The sequence below is a fragment of the Carlito syrichta genome, unplaced genomic scaffold (assembly GCF_000164805.1).
Source record: "Carlito syrichta isolate Samal-C Ts95f unplaced genomic scaffold, Tarsius_syrichta-2.0.1 Scaffold288685, whole genome shotgun sequence".
Classification (NCBI taxonomy): Eukaryota; Metazoa; Chordata; class Mammalia; order Primates; family Tarsiidae; genus Carlito; species Carlito syrichta.
This window is the reverse complement of record NW_007232781.1, coordinates 45,336-61,171: the sequence shown is the minus strand read 5'-3', so window position 1 is coordinate 61,171 and position 15,836 is coordinate 45,336. Positions and strand designations below refer to the sequence as shown.

Genomic DNA, 15,836 nt, shown 5'->3' with positions numbered 1-15,836 from the left:
TCTTTGTTGCTGTGAAAGATCACTCAGTATTATAGACTCTAGTTCCATCCAGGTTACTGCAAAATTCATGATTTTGTTCTTTTTTATAGCTGCAGAAAACACACTTTAAAAAAAAAAAGAAAGAAATGACACAAGGCACAACCAGAGACTTCACAATACAGACTCTGTATAAATTGATCCTCAAACTTATCAGTAAAAACAGATGTAAATCAATTTCTGGTCTGGACAACCAATAGGTAGTGATGCCATTTCCTGAAATAGGTAATAAAAGAGAAACAGATAGCGACCAGTTCACTTTTGGACATGTCGCGTTTGAGCTGCCTAAGAAACTTCTCAGGGAAGTTTCAAGAATGCAGTTGAGAGCTTTAGAGAGAGGCTGGGGTAGATTATATACCCAGCATCATCAGTTTATAGATGTTAGTTGAAGTATTGGCTGTAATGGAGACGGTACAGAGAAGAATGTGAAGAGAACCAAACGAAGATAGATCCCTGGGATTATCCACCTCAAAGGAGTGGCAAAAAGTGACCTCAATGCAGGACATCTGAATGACAGGGGAAGCCTGGGACCGAACAAAGGAAACCTGGAAGAAGTTTATGCCTGAAGAATTCACACTTAGAACTTTATCTACAGATTCAGTTCTGGAAAATTATATCATTTCTTTGTTTTTAGATCTTCAAAGTATTAAATCTGAAACTGCATTTTCAAATAAAGGAAAAAAAACAGATGTAAATCAAGACTACAATTGGATTATAATGTACAGGTAGTAGAGTAGCAAGACATGAGAAGAAGAGAATGTGGGCCAAAAGAAGCTCAAACACATAGCTAGTGGAAATATTAACTTGACAAACTACTGTTTAAAAAAACACTCTGTAGCCGGGCGTGGTAGCGCGCGCCTGTCGTTCCAGCTACTTGGAAGACTGAGGCAGAAGGATCGCCGGAGCCCAGGAGAGGCCACTGCACTCCAGTCAGGATGACAGAGTGAGACTCCAACTCAAAAAAAAAAAAAAAACACTCTGTCATTAGTTTTATATTTGAACTTTTGCATGTCTACATTTCACCAGTTCTATGATATATATGTCCTCCTATGTAGAACTTCCCTTTTCTATGATGAACCACTGCTCCTAAGAAGCTTCGTCTTCTAACTAAAGAGTGATATACAGATACTAGTATTTTTTGTGTACCATGAAAAGAAAAAAGTACTGAGCTAGAGAAAATTCCATTTTCATACCAGGAAACAAGCACAATTTCTAGTAACACTGCTAAAAATAGCAAAAAATTGTTAACAGCCTATATATCCAATGGCCAAAGAACAGAAAAATGAAATATTGTATTTTTCACAATAGAATAATATATACACCAGTCAAAAGGAACCACAGTAATCCAACAAAATGATTGGATCTTAGAAACAAAATTTTGGGAAAACCATCAAGTTATAAAAGAGTATATAACATGTTGAAAGTTTTGAGAATCTTAAAATGCAAACTAATTAATAAGGTATGTTGTTTAGGGACATATGTGAGTTTTAAAAACAATTTTTTGAAAAATAAAAATCACAAAATTCAGGATTGTTGTTACCTCTGGAGAAAGGCAGAATCAGGATAAAAGACAATTACACAGTTTGATATGATGAAGTTGACAATGATTTAATTCTTGGACAGGTAGCGCATTCACAGGTTTCCAGTTATGATATTTCATATATAAATATATCTATATATGTGCATATACATATATATATCTATATATATATACAAGGATATATAAAATATACACATATTTATGTATCCTTTTATGTGAATCACATGCATTGTTTTTAATATTAAAAAATAAAACGAGAGAAAGTATAAGAATAGTTTTATGTTTACCACGAAATCCATACATGTTTAATTCTTTTAGCAGTTTCTTCATTCTGTGCAATCTTTAAAGTACTCGTTCTTTATTTTATACAATTATTAAGCTGTTTCCATTTTTCTCTAATTAAAAAAATATTTATCTCATGTTTAATATTTAACATATATCAGTAATTTAAAATTATGCAGGGTTATTGTCCCAAATGTTTTAATTAATAGTAGGCAATTTAATTTAAATTAAATTAGCTAAATAATTATCTAGAGTCACCTAAAATCTTATAAAGCTTATTCTGCCTGAACATATTTGTTCTCAAATGCCCTTCCCAAGAACTTGCCTAAGGTAGCTTTTTGTTTTTTAAGATTCTCATTTTTATTTAAAGTCTACTTTTTCTTATTTCACACCTTAAGTTCTTTAGCAAACTATTATGACAGACAGTTCCTGCATGTCTATTGACTGGCTTAAATACTACCACCAGTCAATCTAATATTCAAGTATTAAGGAGCATACACATAAAAAGACATATAATTCTATGGAGTGTTGAAGGAAATTCTGATTATGCTCTGTTACAAGCAACCACCAAAATGCTTTAGTATGCTGTGGAAACTGGTGTGTGTTTGCACACACAAATGAGTGTATTACATAGATGGAGGGAAGGTGCATGTGTGGGTGTGTGTTTACTAGAACCAGTGATTATCAGCGTACAGGTGTAAGCATGATGAAAAAGGTGTTTAACGGCAGTTCACAATCAATTATGCAGATTCAGATCAATATTTTGGATGTAATGCCTCTCTGGTGCAATCACTCTAGAGAGCATATATTTATTGTTCATTTGTTTTTGCCAACTATAAATTGAGAATCAATATTGTTCTACTTTTAGCTTTAAAAGAATGGAATTTAAAGAAAAGAAGGAACACTTTTTCCATTTGTGGGGAGAGGGGCATGTAATCTGGAAAATGAATCATGGAAGGGGGCTTCTAATGTTTAGTAAACTTCAAGTTGTCTTTATATTAAAAACTTTTTTAAAGTTCTAGTTGATGGTCTTGGTGGGTTATATAGCATTATTATTCTTTACCATAAGCATATAAATCCCCCACAATCTGTTATATGTTTATTTAGAAAAAAAATAGTTATCTTATTTAGTGAGCACTCTAAGAACTTATAATCACTTCACACATAGTAATGAATCCTCTTTCTTGTTAATGGACTGATATTATTATCTTACAAATGAGGGCATTGAGTTTGATTATTGTGGTAAAATTATGATATTAACAAAGGGAATTTGGGTCCAGTATCCGAATGCAAGAACATCCTGATTATAATTATTATTCCTTTATGTTTGGGGTGTAGGAATTCCATCAGATGCCATAATGGCATGAATAAAACATCTCTCAAGGAGTTGTGTGCTCCAATTCCAGGTTTGCCATGCTATTTGTTTATTATCCCTTTGACTTCCCAAAGTCTTGACACCAAAGGAGGGGAACCTCAAACAGCAATAATGAGTCTGGAGTAAAAATTAAAAAGCAAAATTTCTCTAGACATTAATGAAATGGAATTCTGAGTTAAGTATCAGTCTCTTGTGAATTTAATTCCAGAAAACTTGTTTCTCTGACTGCAGCAGTAAAATGCAAGTACTAGACCTGCAAAGATGAGGACTACATTTCAGCTCAGAGATTCCCAACCAGAGATATTTTTGCTCCTTCTTACCCCCAGGAAATATTAGCAATATCTGAAGATACTTTGGTCATCACAACTATGAGAGAGGATGCTACTGGCATCTAGTGGGTTGAGTCCAGGGATACTACTAAACATTTTATAATGGATAAGGCAACCCTCCACAACAAAGAATGATCTGGTCTCAAATGTCAATAGTGCCAAGGTTTAGAAATGCTATTATAGACTCTGGTAAAGCAACCCAGTTTTCTCCTGAGTAACCTCTCAGCTAGGACTCTGCAGCTTCCTCTCACATTTCAATGATTATTAGCTCTAATTTACAGCTAATTTTGAGATGCAAATAAAGATCATTCAGAGCACATAAGTATATAGGCATAAGTAATGATCTTTTCAAATCTGAAATAACAGTTTAGGTATTTCAGCTCAAAACATAATTGCATTTTTAAAATTGAGTACTATATAAGATTATCATATTATCCTGACCCCTTCACCACCAGACCACAAGTAAGAGTATTGGTAAAAGGTAAAAAATGAACACTCCATTCACTGGTGAAATTTAATAATACAGTCATCAAACACTTCATGGAAGCTTGTACAACTAAAAATGTCAGCAGGGCATGATGAGTTAATTACTGTTTTCTTCTATTAGATTAAAAAATAAGCATCTCTCGCATAACTCTATGCTTATTCAAAAGTATATTACATTTTATTTGACTTTTTTCAGTCATATTATAATTTTCCCATTAACATTGATATCAGTTGGAAATGGTAAAACTTTAGGTTTAGTCTTTTTGGTAAAAAAAATTACACATCGATTACATCTCAAGTGTTTTAATGAATTCTGTTAAAATATTCATATTAGAAAATATACATTGAGTAAGTTTTATATACACACACAAAGACACCCAAATCTATGGCTTTCATATCAATGTCTCAGTTTTAGTCACCATTTACTCTTCACACAAGAGAAAAATTTACCATTGTCATTGAAAAGACAATGATAAATTAGGTTTCTGGAAAACTGTATATATAAAAAACTAAATAGCCAGTTATGAATAAAGATGCAAGCTATATTGAAATTATTTTAATATAGCTCAATAGAAAGTAATTTAATTTTATTTTACAAAGGGCTTTAGTGAATAATTCTCATAAGCAAGTAAAAGCCATTCAGTTTTCAATAAAAGTAATTCAATTTTCCTAATCTTTGTGTAAAACTACCTGTAATAAGTATATATTATTGAGTGCTTATTCTCAGTGCTTTACATTTATTAACTCATTTGATCCTGACAAACACCCAACAGTATTTGATACTATTAACTCCAGGGACAATTGAGAAAAAGGGGGCACAATGTTTAAGCAATTTATCCAAGGGCACACGACTAACAGGTAATAGAAACAGTATTTAAACCCAGGCAATATGGTGCCAGATCTCCTGTTCTGAGTCAGTACATTGTTGAAACAAGTACTGGTGACCTAAAACATACCTGACAAAAAAAATAAGGTTGATTTTCAGTAGCATTCAGCTTAGTTGTCACTGAGTCACTATTTTCTCATTTATTTGAAAGATCTACCAAAATCAGTTGCATGCCTGTTAATGAATCATATTTCCCACAAGAATATGTATTTGAGGATAGGATAGGATAAGATAGGATAGGATAGGATAGGATAGGATAGGATAGGATAGGATAGGATAGGATAGGATAGGATAGGATAGGATAGGATAGGATAGGTAATAAACATGCTTAACATCTTCAAAAATTCTCATACGTTAGAGGCAGGGGTGGGACTTTTAACAAGGAGCTTTGAAACATTGCAATCTCATTCTTAACAGAAAACAGTTTATTTAGACTAAGTCCAAATATTCCATTGACAGATTTAGGACTAAGGAATGATCTTTCTTTCAAGAAATATATTTCCTTGAGCAAAAATGCTTTATTCCTATGTGCATTATTACAATTGTCATCCAGTTAAAATTGGAAATCATCAACAAATTTAAGAGAGTATGGAATTATTATAGCATATATTAAAAATATTGTATGCAAGGTAAGATTACACCCAAAAATGTCAACAGTGATATTGTTTGTAACCATAAATCCAGTCAGAGTTTGTTCTACAAATTTTTCAGGTTGAGTTTCAGAATTCCAAGCAAAGTCTTGTCTCCCTGCCCTGACATGACACACAAACCTCTATCTGATGCATCTCTGTTTCCTGCTCTGTGAGAGACTGAATATACAAATGGACAATGGCCAGTTCACATAAAGGAATATAACCTGCCAGGTGTGATGGTTCACACCTGTAATCCCAGCACTTTGGGAGACCAAGGCAGGCATACTGCTTGAGCTCAGGAGTTTGAGACCAGTCTGGGTAACAAGCAAAATCTCATCTCAACAAAAACATCAAACAAATTAGCTGGGCTTGGTAGCACATACCTATAGTCCCAGCTCATGGGATGCTGAGGTGAAAGGATCACTTCCACCTTCTGGGAGATCAAGGATGCTGTGAGCCATGATCATGGTGATCATGCCGCTGCACTCCAGCCCGCATGACAGAGTGAGGTCCCAACACAAAAGATAGAAGAAAGGAGGGAAAGAAAGGAAGGAGGGAGGAAAGGGAAATTTGTAGCAATGAGCCCAGGCAGCCAACTTACTATCTGCAGTAACCAGTTCAAAAAGCCAAAAAATAACTTCTGCAGCAATTGACCCAAAACAACCAGGACTTAATCAATAACTTACCGCTTCCCAGTATGGTTTTTATTTGCATTTCTTTGATGACTAGTGAGGCTAAGCATTTTTTCATGCATCTGTTGGCTGCTCACGTGCACTTCTTTTGAGAAGCGTCTATTCATATCTTTTGCCCACTTTGTAATAGCGCTGTTTGTTTTTTCTTTTCATTATTTTTTAGTTCCTTGTAGATACTGGATGTTAGACCTTTGTCAGATATACAGTTGGCAAATATTTCTTCCCATTCTGTGGGCTGTCTACCCGCTCTCTTGTTGGTTTCTTTGACTTTGCAGAAGCTTGTCAGTTGGATGAGGTCCCACTTGTCTCTCTTATCTCTAATGGGGTTTTGATCAGGAATTGGTTGTCTGTTCCAATTTCCATAAGGGTGTCGCCTCCATTTTCTAAGGTTCTTATAGTTGAGGTTTAATGTTTGGTCTTTGATCCATTTAAAGTTGATTTTTGTGTGTGGTGATAGGTAGGGGGTCTTATTTTAATCTTCTGCATGTGGTCAGCCAGTTTTCCCAGCACCATTTATTCAATAGATTCTCCTCTACCCATTGGTTGATGGTGGAGGCTTTGGCTAAGATGAGTTGGTTGATAAATTAAAATTTTGCTTCCAGAATCTCTATCCTGTTTCATTGGTGTATATACCTGTTCTTGTACCAGGCTGTTTTGATTATTGTAGCTTTATAGGATGGCCATCATCAATAACTCAAAAAACAACAGATGCTGGAGAGGATGCAGGGAAAAGGGAACACGCCTACATTGTTGGTGGGATTGAAAACTAGTACAACCTCTGTGGAAAACAGTTTGGCAATTCCCAAAAAAATCTAAAAACCAACCTTCCATGCAACCCTGCAATCCCCCTTCTGGGAATAAACCCAGAGGAACTCAAATCACTCTATGAAAAAGATACCTGCATAAGCATATTTATCACAACATTATTCACAATAGCAAAAACATGGAACCAACCATGCTGCCCAACATGGACTGGATAAAGAAAATGTAGTACATATACATGAATATTACACAGTCATTAAAAAAAAATTATGGACTTCGCAACAACTTGGATGGATTTAGAGTCTATAATACTGAGTGATCTGTCACAGAAACAAAAAACTGAGTACTACATGTTCTTACTCATAAGCAAACCTTGAACAATTTTCATAATACTATAAGAAAGAGATTGGCAGTAGTAGGAAAACTACCAGGAGTGGGGAGTAGGATTAGCAATAGCAGGAAACTGCCAGGGGAGAAAGGGACCCACCTCATCAACAAGAGTATCTGCATAATGATCATCTGAATACCTAACCCTGAATTGTACCCCACTTTAAAATAAAAACTGCTTCCCTAATTTAAGCCTTTGTTTCAGCGCAATTTAGGACTGACTACATGTATTTAGTAGCAATTTCTAAATATCTACTAAATATAGAGAAAGCCAAATATGTGCCTCTAAGCCAATCATATAGGATGCCCCACTTTAGGTTAGCCTGACCACAGTTTCCCCGTATTCAACAGTCGCCAATCAGGGTAGACTTGAGCCTGCCCTTTTTTTTCCACTATAAACCTTTCCTCTCTTCTGCCTGCTTATGAATTTCGGCCAAAGTCAAGTGTAGTGGACAACTTTTTTTGCCCCAATAAACTATGAATAACCTTTGCTTGTCCTCATTTGGGAGGTCTTCATTTTTCTCCACACCACTGAACCCTTCCCAACTCTGCCATCTAATCCTACAGCTGCAACCATCAGGCTACACTCAGCTCACCGAAAAAAAGAAAAAGCTACCAAAATCCACCCTGAGCACTCAGAAGACTCAGGTATGTTTGAAAAAGCAACATCAACCTCCTGGTAAAAAGTGTTCTGGCTCAGCTCCAGATTGCCACATCAGTGTGGAGCATACATCTTCAGTGATCCATACTAGCTGCTTGGTAGAATTACTTGTGGGAGATGTAAGCTTCCCATGACTATGCCCTACAGCTGGGACCATGCTAGTTTGGCGACCACTAAAATAGAGTTGCAAATTAGTTTCTATTCAATAGAGAGTTTTGCTTCTTTCATAATGTCATTATGCTTCCCATACTGTTTAAAGACTAAAGAAATAGTTATGGGATCAACCTCTACTCCTTTCTCACTATGTAACTCTTGACTGACAGTGTGTGGGCACAACTTCTACACGGTCACATTCTGGTGTAGAAAATGGAACAGGATGTAAGGAAAAGTGACAGTACATAAGAGCAGGTGACAAAATATGGGCCTGTCCTGCCTTCATCTCTCATCCTCTCATCATTTCCTAAAATAACATTTGAACTCAATTAAATATCACTGTGTGGAGACTGCTACTAAATTCTTTAGTTGCTTTAAATATTAATTTCACTTTGACATGAAAATTAACATTTACTTGCGAATACTAGCTTTAGTTGTATTAAATTAGACAAACATGAGCTTCTAATTCTGTCAATCAGTGACAAATCTAAAAAGTAACACGCTGCTACAATTTAAAACAAATACCTATTTATCAGTATGTTTTCTCAGAGTTAAACTAAAAACAGGAATGATTTTCTAGTTGTCAAGTAATTCATTTAGACAGCAGCCTATAAATTTCTATGCATTTTCTTCTATATGAGCCATGGTGAACTTTATATATATATAAATATATATATAATTAACAATTATATATATAGAGAGAGAGATAATTGTTAATACTCTGTGATGTTAATGAAGTAAGCTTTCATTTGGAGGCAAACACTGGCTTACATGCTCCAAGTTATAGCCTTAGTTTGAGTAGCTTTCCCAATTAATCTTCACAATTATTGGATTAATGGGAAGGCAGTTAACTTTTAATGACAGAACAGCCAGAGGCTGATTGATTTTAGAGGTTTAATAGCAACTATTTGAAGTCCCAGATATTAGGACAGCGAGACCTACATAAGGACAAAACAAAGCCAATCAAAGGTGAAAGGGTAGAAGAAATAATATAAAAATTAAACAGAGCATCAGAGCTCTAGAAATCTGCACATGGTATTTTTTATTAACAGATAATTTTATTAACAGATAATTTGGTGACATGTGACACTATGCCATGTAAGTTGACATCAGGAATGATGAAAAGAACATCCTTATAAAACAAACTTCTGTTGTTTGGTATATATGCTTTAAAATAGATACTCAAGAAAATCAGAGGATCAGAGATAATTTTTTAATATGTCTAAAGATGCTGAGACATATTGCCATTTTTTCACAATGGTCATATCAATTTAGTCTTCTTTCATTTCATCACACACACCTCAACTAGATTTTCTCATTTGATAGGTTAACAAAATTATAACGGCTGTGTATTCATATTATTGCTTTGATTAATGTGGCCAAGAGGTGTTTTCTCTATGTCATCATCCATTCTCAATTTTTGCAAATTGTCTGTCATTATTCTCTATTTTTCTTCATAGAAACTGTAATTCAAATTAATTACACGGTTAAATATAGTCTGTCAGACATTTTAAATGCTTTTTCTTTTATGTTCATCTTTAATTTTGTTTATGCCTTTTATTATTCAGTAAAGTATTTTTGTTATTGTTGTAGGTTATGGGGACATGCTCAACTATCTACTGTCATCAAACATTTGTCTCTTTGTGATCTATTAAGCAGAAATGGTGTAGGAGACAGTATGTATTACAAAAACGTGGGCTTTGAATCCAGAGAAGCCTGTTCTGAAATTCTTGCTCAGGTATCTTTCCAGTTCTGACACATAATCCTTCATCTTAACGCACCTCTACCTTTAGGGTACAGTTAAAACTATTCCCTCCACATATAACTGTGAGAACTTCATGGTATAACATATATAACATTTAAAAAGCATAGAGTAGTTCCTCAAAATAACTTATCTACTTTCTTCATACTTCCCAAAGAAAAATGTATTCTCAAAAAGGATTCATATGCCTATCTTTAATGCACCATCTTAAAAATTAGTGTGATAAAGTGATTTAGAACAGTTGTGAGAAAAATATATTCATATCAACTACAATCACAACCACAGGAAATATGAAAACAATCTTGACTCCTGCCTCTGACATCTCATGTCCAAATCCTTTGACTTGAACACCATTTAGATCTTTTTTTTTTTTTACTTTATGCTTTCAATATTTTGCCTTCTATAACCATTGCAGTTAGATACTTCACAAATTCAGTATACAGGAGCGCATCATTTTTACTGAGTTACTTTAGGATTTTGTTTGTTTGTTTTTCTAAAGATCAGGGGGTCAGAAAAGAGTGTATCTGGCAGTGAAGCTTAAGGGCCCACTGTTTATATCAGTGGAAAATAATTGTAAAAGAAACAACAGATCCTCAGAAAGAGGAGTGAAACTGATAAACTGCTTTAAAACGGAAGTCTATAACCTCATTAAGAATGGTGGGTCTTGCCTGATTGCTAGCCTCCAGACTCTCACACTTCATTCCCCACTGCTAAGCTTGGTAAACCCACTTTCTATGATCAGATCTTCCCCAATCCTTAGTAATAATGCTAGACTAAGAATGAGGAATTCAGTGCCTTATATCCAAAAGCCTTAAATACTTTCTTTATTAAAACTGAGCAATGAAAATAAATGACTTAGGACTCAATTTAAAAAAAAAAACAATATAATAAACATAAGGAAAGTACAAGGAATTAATACAAATGAAAACTAGTTAATTAGAAAGCACAATAACCACAAAATAAATAAATCCAAGATCTAGATCTGTAGAAAAAAATTCAATAAATTATACAAAAAGGACCTCACTACCTACTGTTATGGAGAAATACATAAAACTACAAATGCATAAAATAAGAGTTAAAATAAGGAATCATCACAGATACAGAAAATATTGAATCAGCTTTGTGATTACTTTTCTTAAATATAAGGAAATCAATTTACACATTTAGAGAAAACAGTTTAGCATTTTTTAAATAAAACTAAATGTACAATTGTCATCTGACCTGGCAATTACACTCAGACATTTATTCCAATGAAATTAAAACTTATCTTTACACAAAAATCTGTGCACACATTTTCATAGCTGTTCATATTCACTTCAGTAGGTGAGTGGTTAAATTATGCTACATACATATCACTGAATACTCCTTACCCATGAAAAGGGAGCAGACTAACACTGATACACAATCCAACCTGCAAGAATCTCCAAGAAATGAGGTTGAGTTAAAAAAGTCTATCTTAAAGATAACAAACTGTATGATTTCAGGAATTAAGATGTAGACATCCTTTGGAGACCATTCATCTATCTCTGCTGCCAAACTGTTGGTACAGAATGAAGAAATTAATTTTCCTGATTTTTTTCATCAAAATATTGCACACTGATTGGTAAAAAGGAGTTATGAAGGTTGATGTAGCAGCACATATATATTGCTTTAATGATGAGACCTCCAATTTTGAATGGCTCATTCAAATTAACAATGGAATCCATATGTATCATTATACTTTGAGACAGACAAGACGAAGACGATATCATTCCCAAAGTCACTTGGAAGATTATCCTAATCCTCTCCTCAAAGCACAAGACTGAGAAACCTTCGTCCTTCCTTTCTGAGACCCTGGGGCTACTCCAGACACAACCCTAGTGGCCCCTTCTCTCTGACACCTCTCCTGAAAGCCTCCATCCCTCCCATCCTGCAGGAAAATGCCTCCCTTGACTTGAACAGTCTTCTACTGCAGCATTTCTCTGGTGATCTGTGGGTCCTTTTGCTGAGGTGAAAGTGGCTGGAAGGTCAGATCGTGTTACCAGTCACCTCACACTGAAGTCAGAATATAGTGCAACATGGTGATTACGAGTGCAGTTTCTGGAATCATCTTCTCTGAGTTCAAGTTCTGCTTCTGCCAGGTACTACCTCATTTAAAATTGCCTTCCCCCATCTCTCAATGGGGTTAATGAGAGTACATACAGGGACTTCCGGGAATTACATGAGTCAGCAGATAAAGATTACTCAGTGCCTGGTGGATAGTAAGGGCTGTGTAAATATTTAGCATTGCTACTTATGTATTCATAGCACATTCAAAACATTCAAGAACTGGAACTGAATAAAATTTATCCCTTACAAAATCTTGTAAAATTATTTCTTTAAAAGGAGAGAGGGGAGGTTAGCATTCAACATTCCTAACCACATGGCTATTCTTCCTTCTAAAAAAAGGGATTTTAAAGAATTAAGTAGTTTAAAAGAAAGTAAAATTGGCCTTATGATGCATTAATTTCTCATTTGAAACAATCTTTAATGTTTCAAAAGGCCATATTTTCCTCATATCTCTTGATCTTTGGAATCATTTGTTTCATTTCCTCCAGAAAACTATGATTTTAAACAGAATATGATGCAGAAATCAAGCAGCCACAATTTATAAGAAAGATGGAAAGGAATTCAGAGAACATGGGCATTTCTTTATTTGGATACATTTGATGATGTGGTTAGAATATTCACACTGCACCAACTAAGCCACATGTGTATGAAGTTACAGCAATGCTGTCCTCCTAAATATGTGCTATTTCCATTACTGATATTTTCAACCTGAAATTGCCATGATTTAGACTTTGATTCCTGGAGAGAAAATTGGATAAGCCTCAATTCAATTCTTATTCTAGTCATATCAGATGATATTTCGACATCGCTGAACAAATACTTCATTTTATTACTAAATTATTTTGAGAGTTGTTATTTGTATTTCAAAATATCACACTTAAACATGAAGGCTGAAATTTTTCATAGTGATAAGGAATTTTTCTTCAGATAAATGCATTTTAATAAAGGAGTCCATAAAGCTATTTTAATAAACAGCTATTTTTCACTAAGGAGAAAAAAATCAAGCCAACTAGAAACAATAAGCTTTTCTGAGCAATAACATGAGATTAGATGAAGGATATTTCCATTTCATTAGCTAAGATTATTGTGTTTGATTTCATAATCAAGCAAGGGACAAGCCTGGTTGGCCTCAGAGATACATTTCTGCTGTTTAGGAAGCTTGGTGAGTAGGTGTGCATTAGTTCCACAAAAGAACAACTGATAACTGTTCTGAGCTCTGGAATCTTTCCCTTTCAATAAGGTCACACCCCCCTCTAGGGACTCACCATTATTATACAGACATTTGAATATTCCCAGTCCCTGATCTCCCTAAACATAAGTAGCACCGTGGCATAGAGCCATCTCTGCAAGAAAGATAGTCAGGTGTGTGAGCTCCCTCAGTGGACAGAATTCTAAGATGGTCTTCAAGATTTCAACCCCAGTAGCAGGACACTGCCAGGGGAGGTGCAGGGCACATAACACGATCTCAAACCAGGCGAAGTGAGGACCAAAGGGAGGCCCAAACTTTACCTTCACAATGACCTCTTGTACACCTAATCCTGAATTGTAACCCACATCTTTAAAATAAAAAATAAAATAAAATAAATAAAAGACTTCAGTACCTTGTTATATGCACTGAGTTTAACCTCTGCACCTTGAAGGCAGGCAGAATTTGTGAATATAGTGGGATATAACTCCTGTGATTATGTTGCATTATATGGCAAAGGGAATTTTGCAAATTTAATTAATAAAGGTCCTTAATTAAGTTGACTTTTAATTACTTAAAAAGTAGATAGATTATCCTGGGTGGGCTGACCTAGCCAAGGGTGCCCTTCAAAAGGTCTAACGATCAGAGACACAAAGTTAGAGAGACAGGAAATATGAGTGAAATCTCTCCTACCAGCCTCAAAGAAGCAAATTGCCATGATGTGGGATGAGCCATATGTCAAAAAACTGGTGTGGGAGGGGAGCCACCAAGGCCTGAGAATGGACCCCTGTTGACAACAAATAAGTAAGAGCTCAACTGCAAGGAGAAGAATTCTGTAAATAAATTTGTGCTCTTGGAGAGGACCCCAAACCTCAGATGAGATCATAGAATTGGTCCTTCATATTTCTTTGTCCTTTGTCAAACTACTGTGAAACCGAGAGGTTCATTTGATAAGGTGTGCCTACCTTGCTTGATTTTAGCTGCTTGCTTTTTGGTTGTGGTTGTTGTTTTTGTAGTTGTTGTCTTTTTTTTCCTTTTTCCATGAAGCTGAAGGCCAAAATTGTTGAAGAGCTTACTGATGAACACTAAAACTTAACCTTCTTTTTTTGTGTGTGTGTGAGTTGAAGTCTCACTCTCTCGCCCAGGCTGGAGGGCAGTGGCATGCTTCTGGCCACTGCAGCCTTGACCTGCTGAGTTTAGTGATCCTTCAGCCTCAGCCTTCCAAGTTGCTGGAACTACAGGCTCTCACCACCATGCCCGGCTAATTTTTTGATTTATTGTAGAGATGAGATCTCACCAAGTTGCCCAGGCTGGTCTTGAATCCCTGGGTTCAGGCAATTCTCTCACCTCAGCCTCCCAAAATGCTGGGATTACAGACTGAGTCACTATGCCCAGCCAAAATTTAACTTTCAATGACACCTTTATAGATTACATTCATAGGTTGCCATGGTAATGGTCATTTCCATTGTTTTTCAGGAACTGTCAAGTTGAAAACAGTTGAAACCACCAGTCCTTCAAATGGGCCTTTGGAAATGGTCTTCTGAAGTCAGAGGACCCAAAACTCCACCCTCAGATTCTGTTAACACCACCATTTTCTGTATCTATGTCCTATAAAATGCCACTAACTCTGACTAATCTTGCACAAAATGAACCTGTTACTTCATTTTTCCCCACTGCCAATCACCTTAACCCATGCCTGAGACCAACCCACTTTTCTAATTCATAAATATCCTGTTGCCTTATCTTCAGGGAGGTAGATTTGAGAGCTGTTCTTCCACCTCCTCTCTCAGCAGCCTCACAATTAAATCTTTTCTCTTTTGCAAAACCCACAAAGCAGTATTGATTTACTGCACATGGGCATAATGGACCTGGCCAATAACAACTGTAACCCTCCCAAAAGCCTAGTAACATTCCTTTGTAACTAAACCAAGTACTGGTAACTGGTTTACTTACATGTCTCTCCGTATATACGAGTTCACATATTATTTGTAAATACTACTATACTAAAATTAAATTTTATCTTAGATGATGTACTATGTCTTGAATTAGATTATCAGTTATTTTAAAATAGAAAACACATGTTTCAATTGTTTTGCATATCCCACTATGATTCACTTTTAGACTCAAAACACATTTTTTTTAGAAAAAAAATCTTTGTGACTGTGTAATATTCCATCATGTATATGTAACAAATTTTTTTCATCTAGTCCAATTTTGATAGGCAGCATGGTTGGTTCTATGTTTTTGCTATTGTAAATAGTGCTGCAATAAACATGCGTGTGTTGATACCTTTTTTTGTAGAGTGTTCTAAGCTCCTCTGGGTATATTCCAAGAAAGGGAATTGATGGATTGAATGGAAGGTTAATTTCTAGTTCTTTTAGGAATTGTCACACTGTTTTCCATAGAGGTTGAACCAGCAGCTGGAAACTGCTGGAGGGTGGGTGGGAGGGGTATTTTTAATGTATGTAACATTAATAAGGGTACCTGATCTCAAACCAGGTCAGGTGGGGACCAAAGGAAGGCCCAAACTTTACCTCTATGATGACCACTTGTATACCTACTCCTGAATTGTACCCCAC

At 35.5% G+C, this 15,836-nt stretch overlaps 1 protein-coding gene across 8 annotated transcripts in view; it reads right to left on the bottom strand.

Annotated features, from left to right (window-relative positions):
* CNTNAP4 (contactin associated protein like 4) overlaps nucleotides 1-15,836 on the bottom strand; it is a 275,112-nt gene that overhangs the window by 233,166 nt on the left and 26,110 nt on the right. The window lies entirely within an intron of this gene.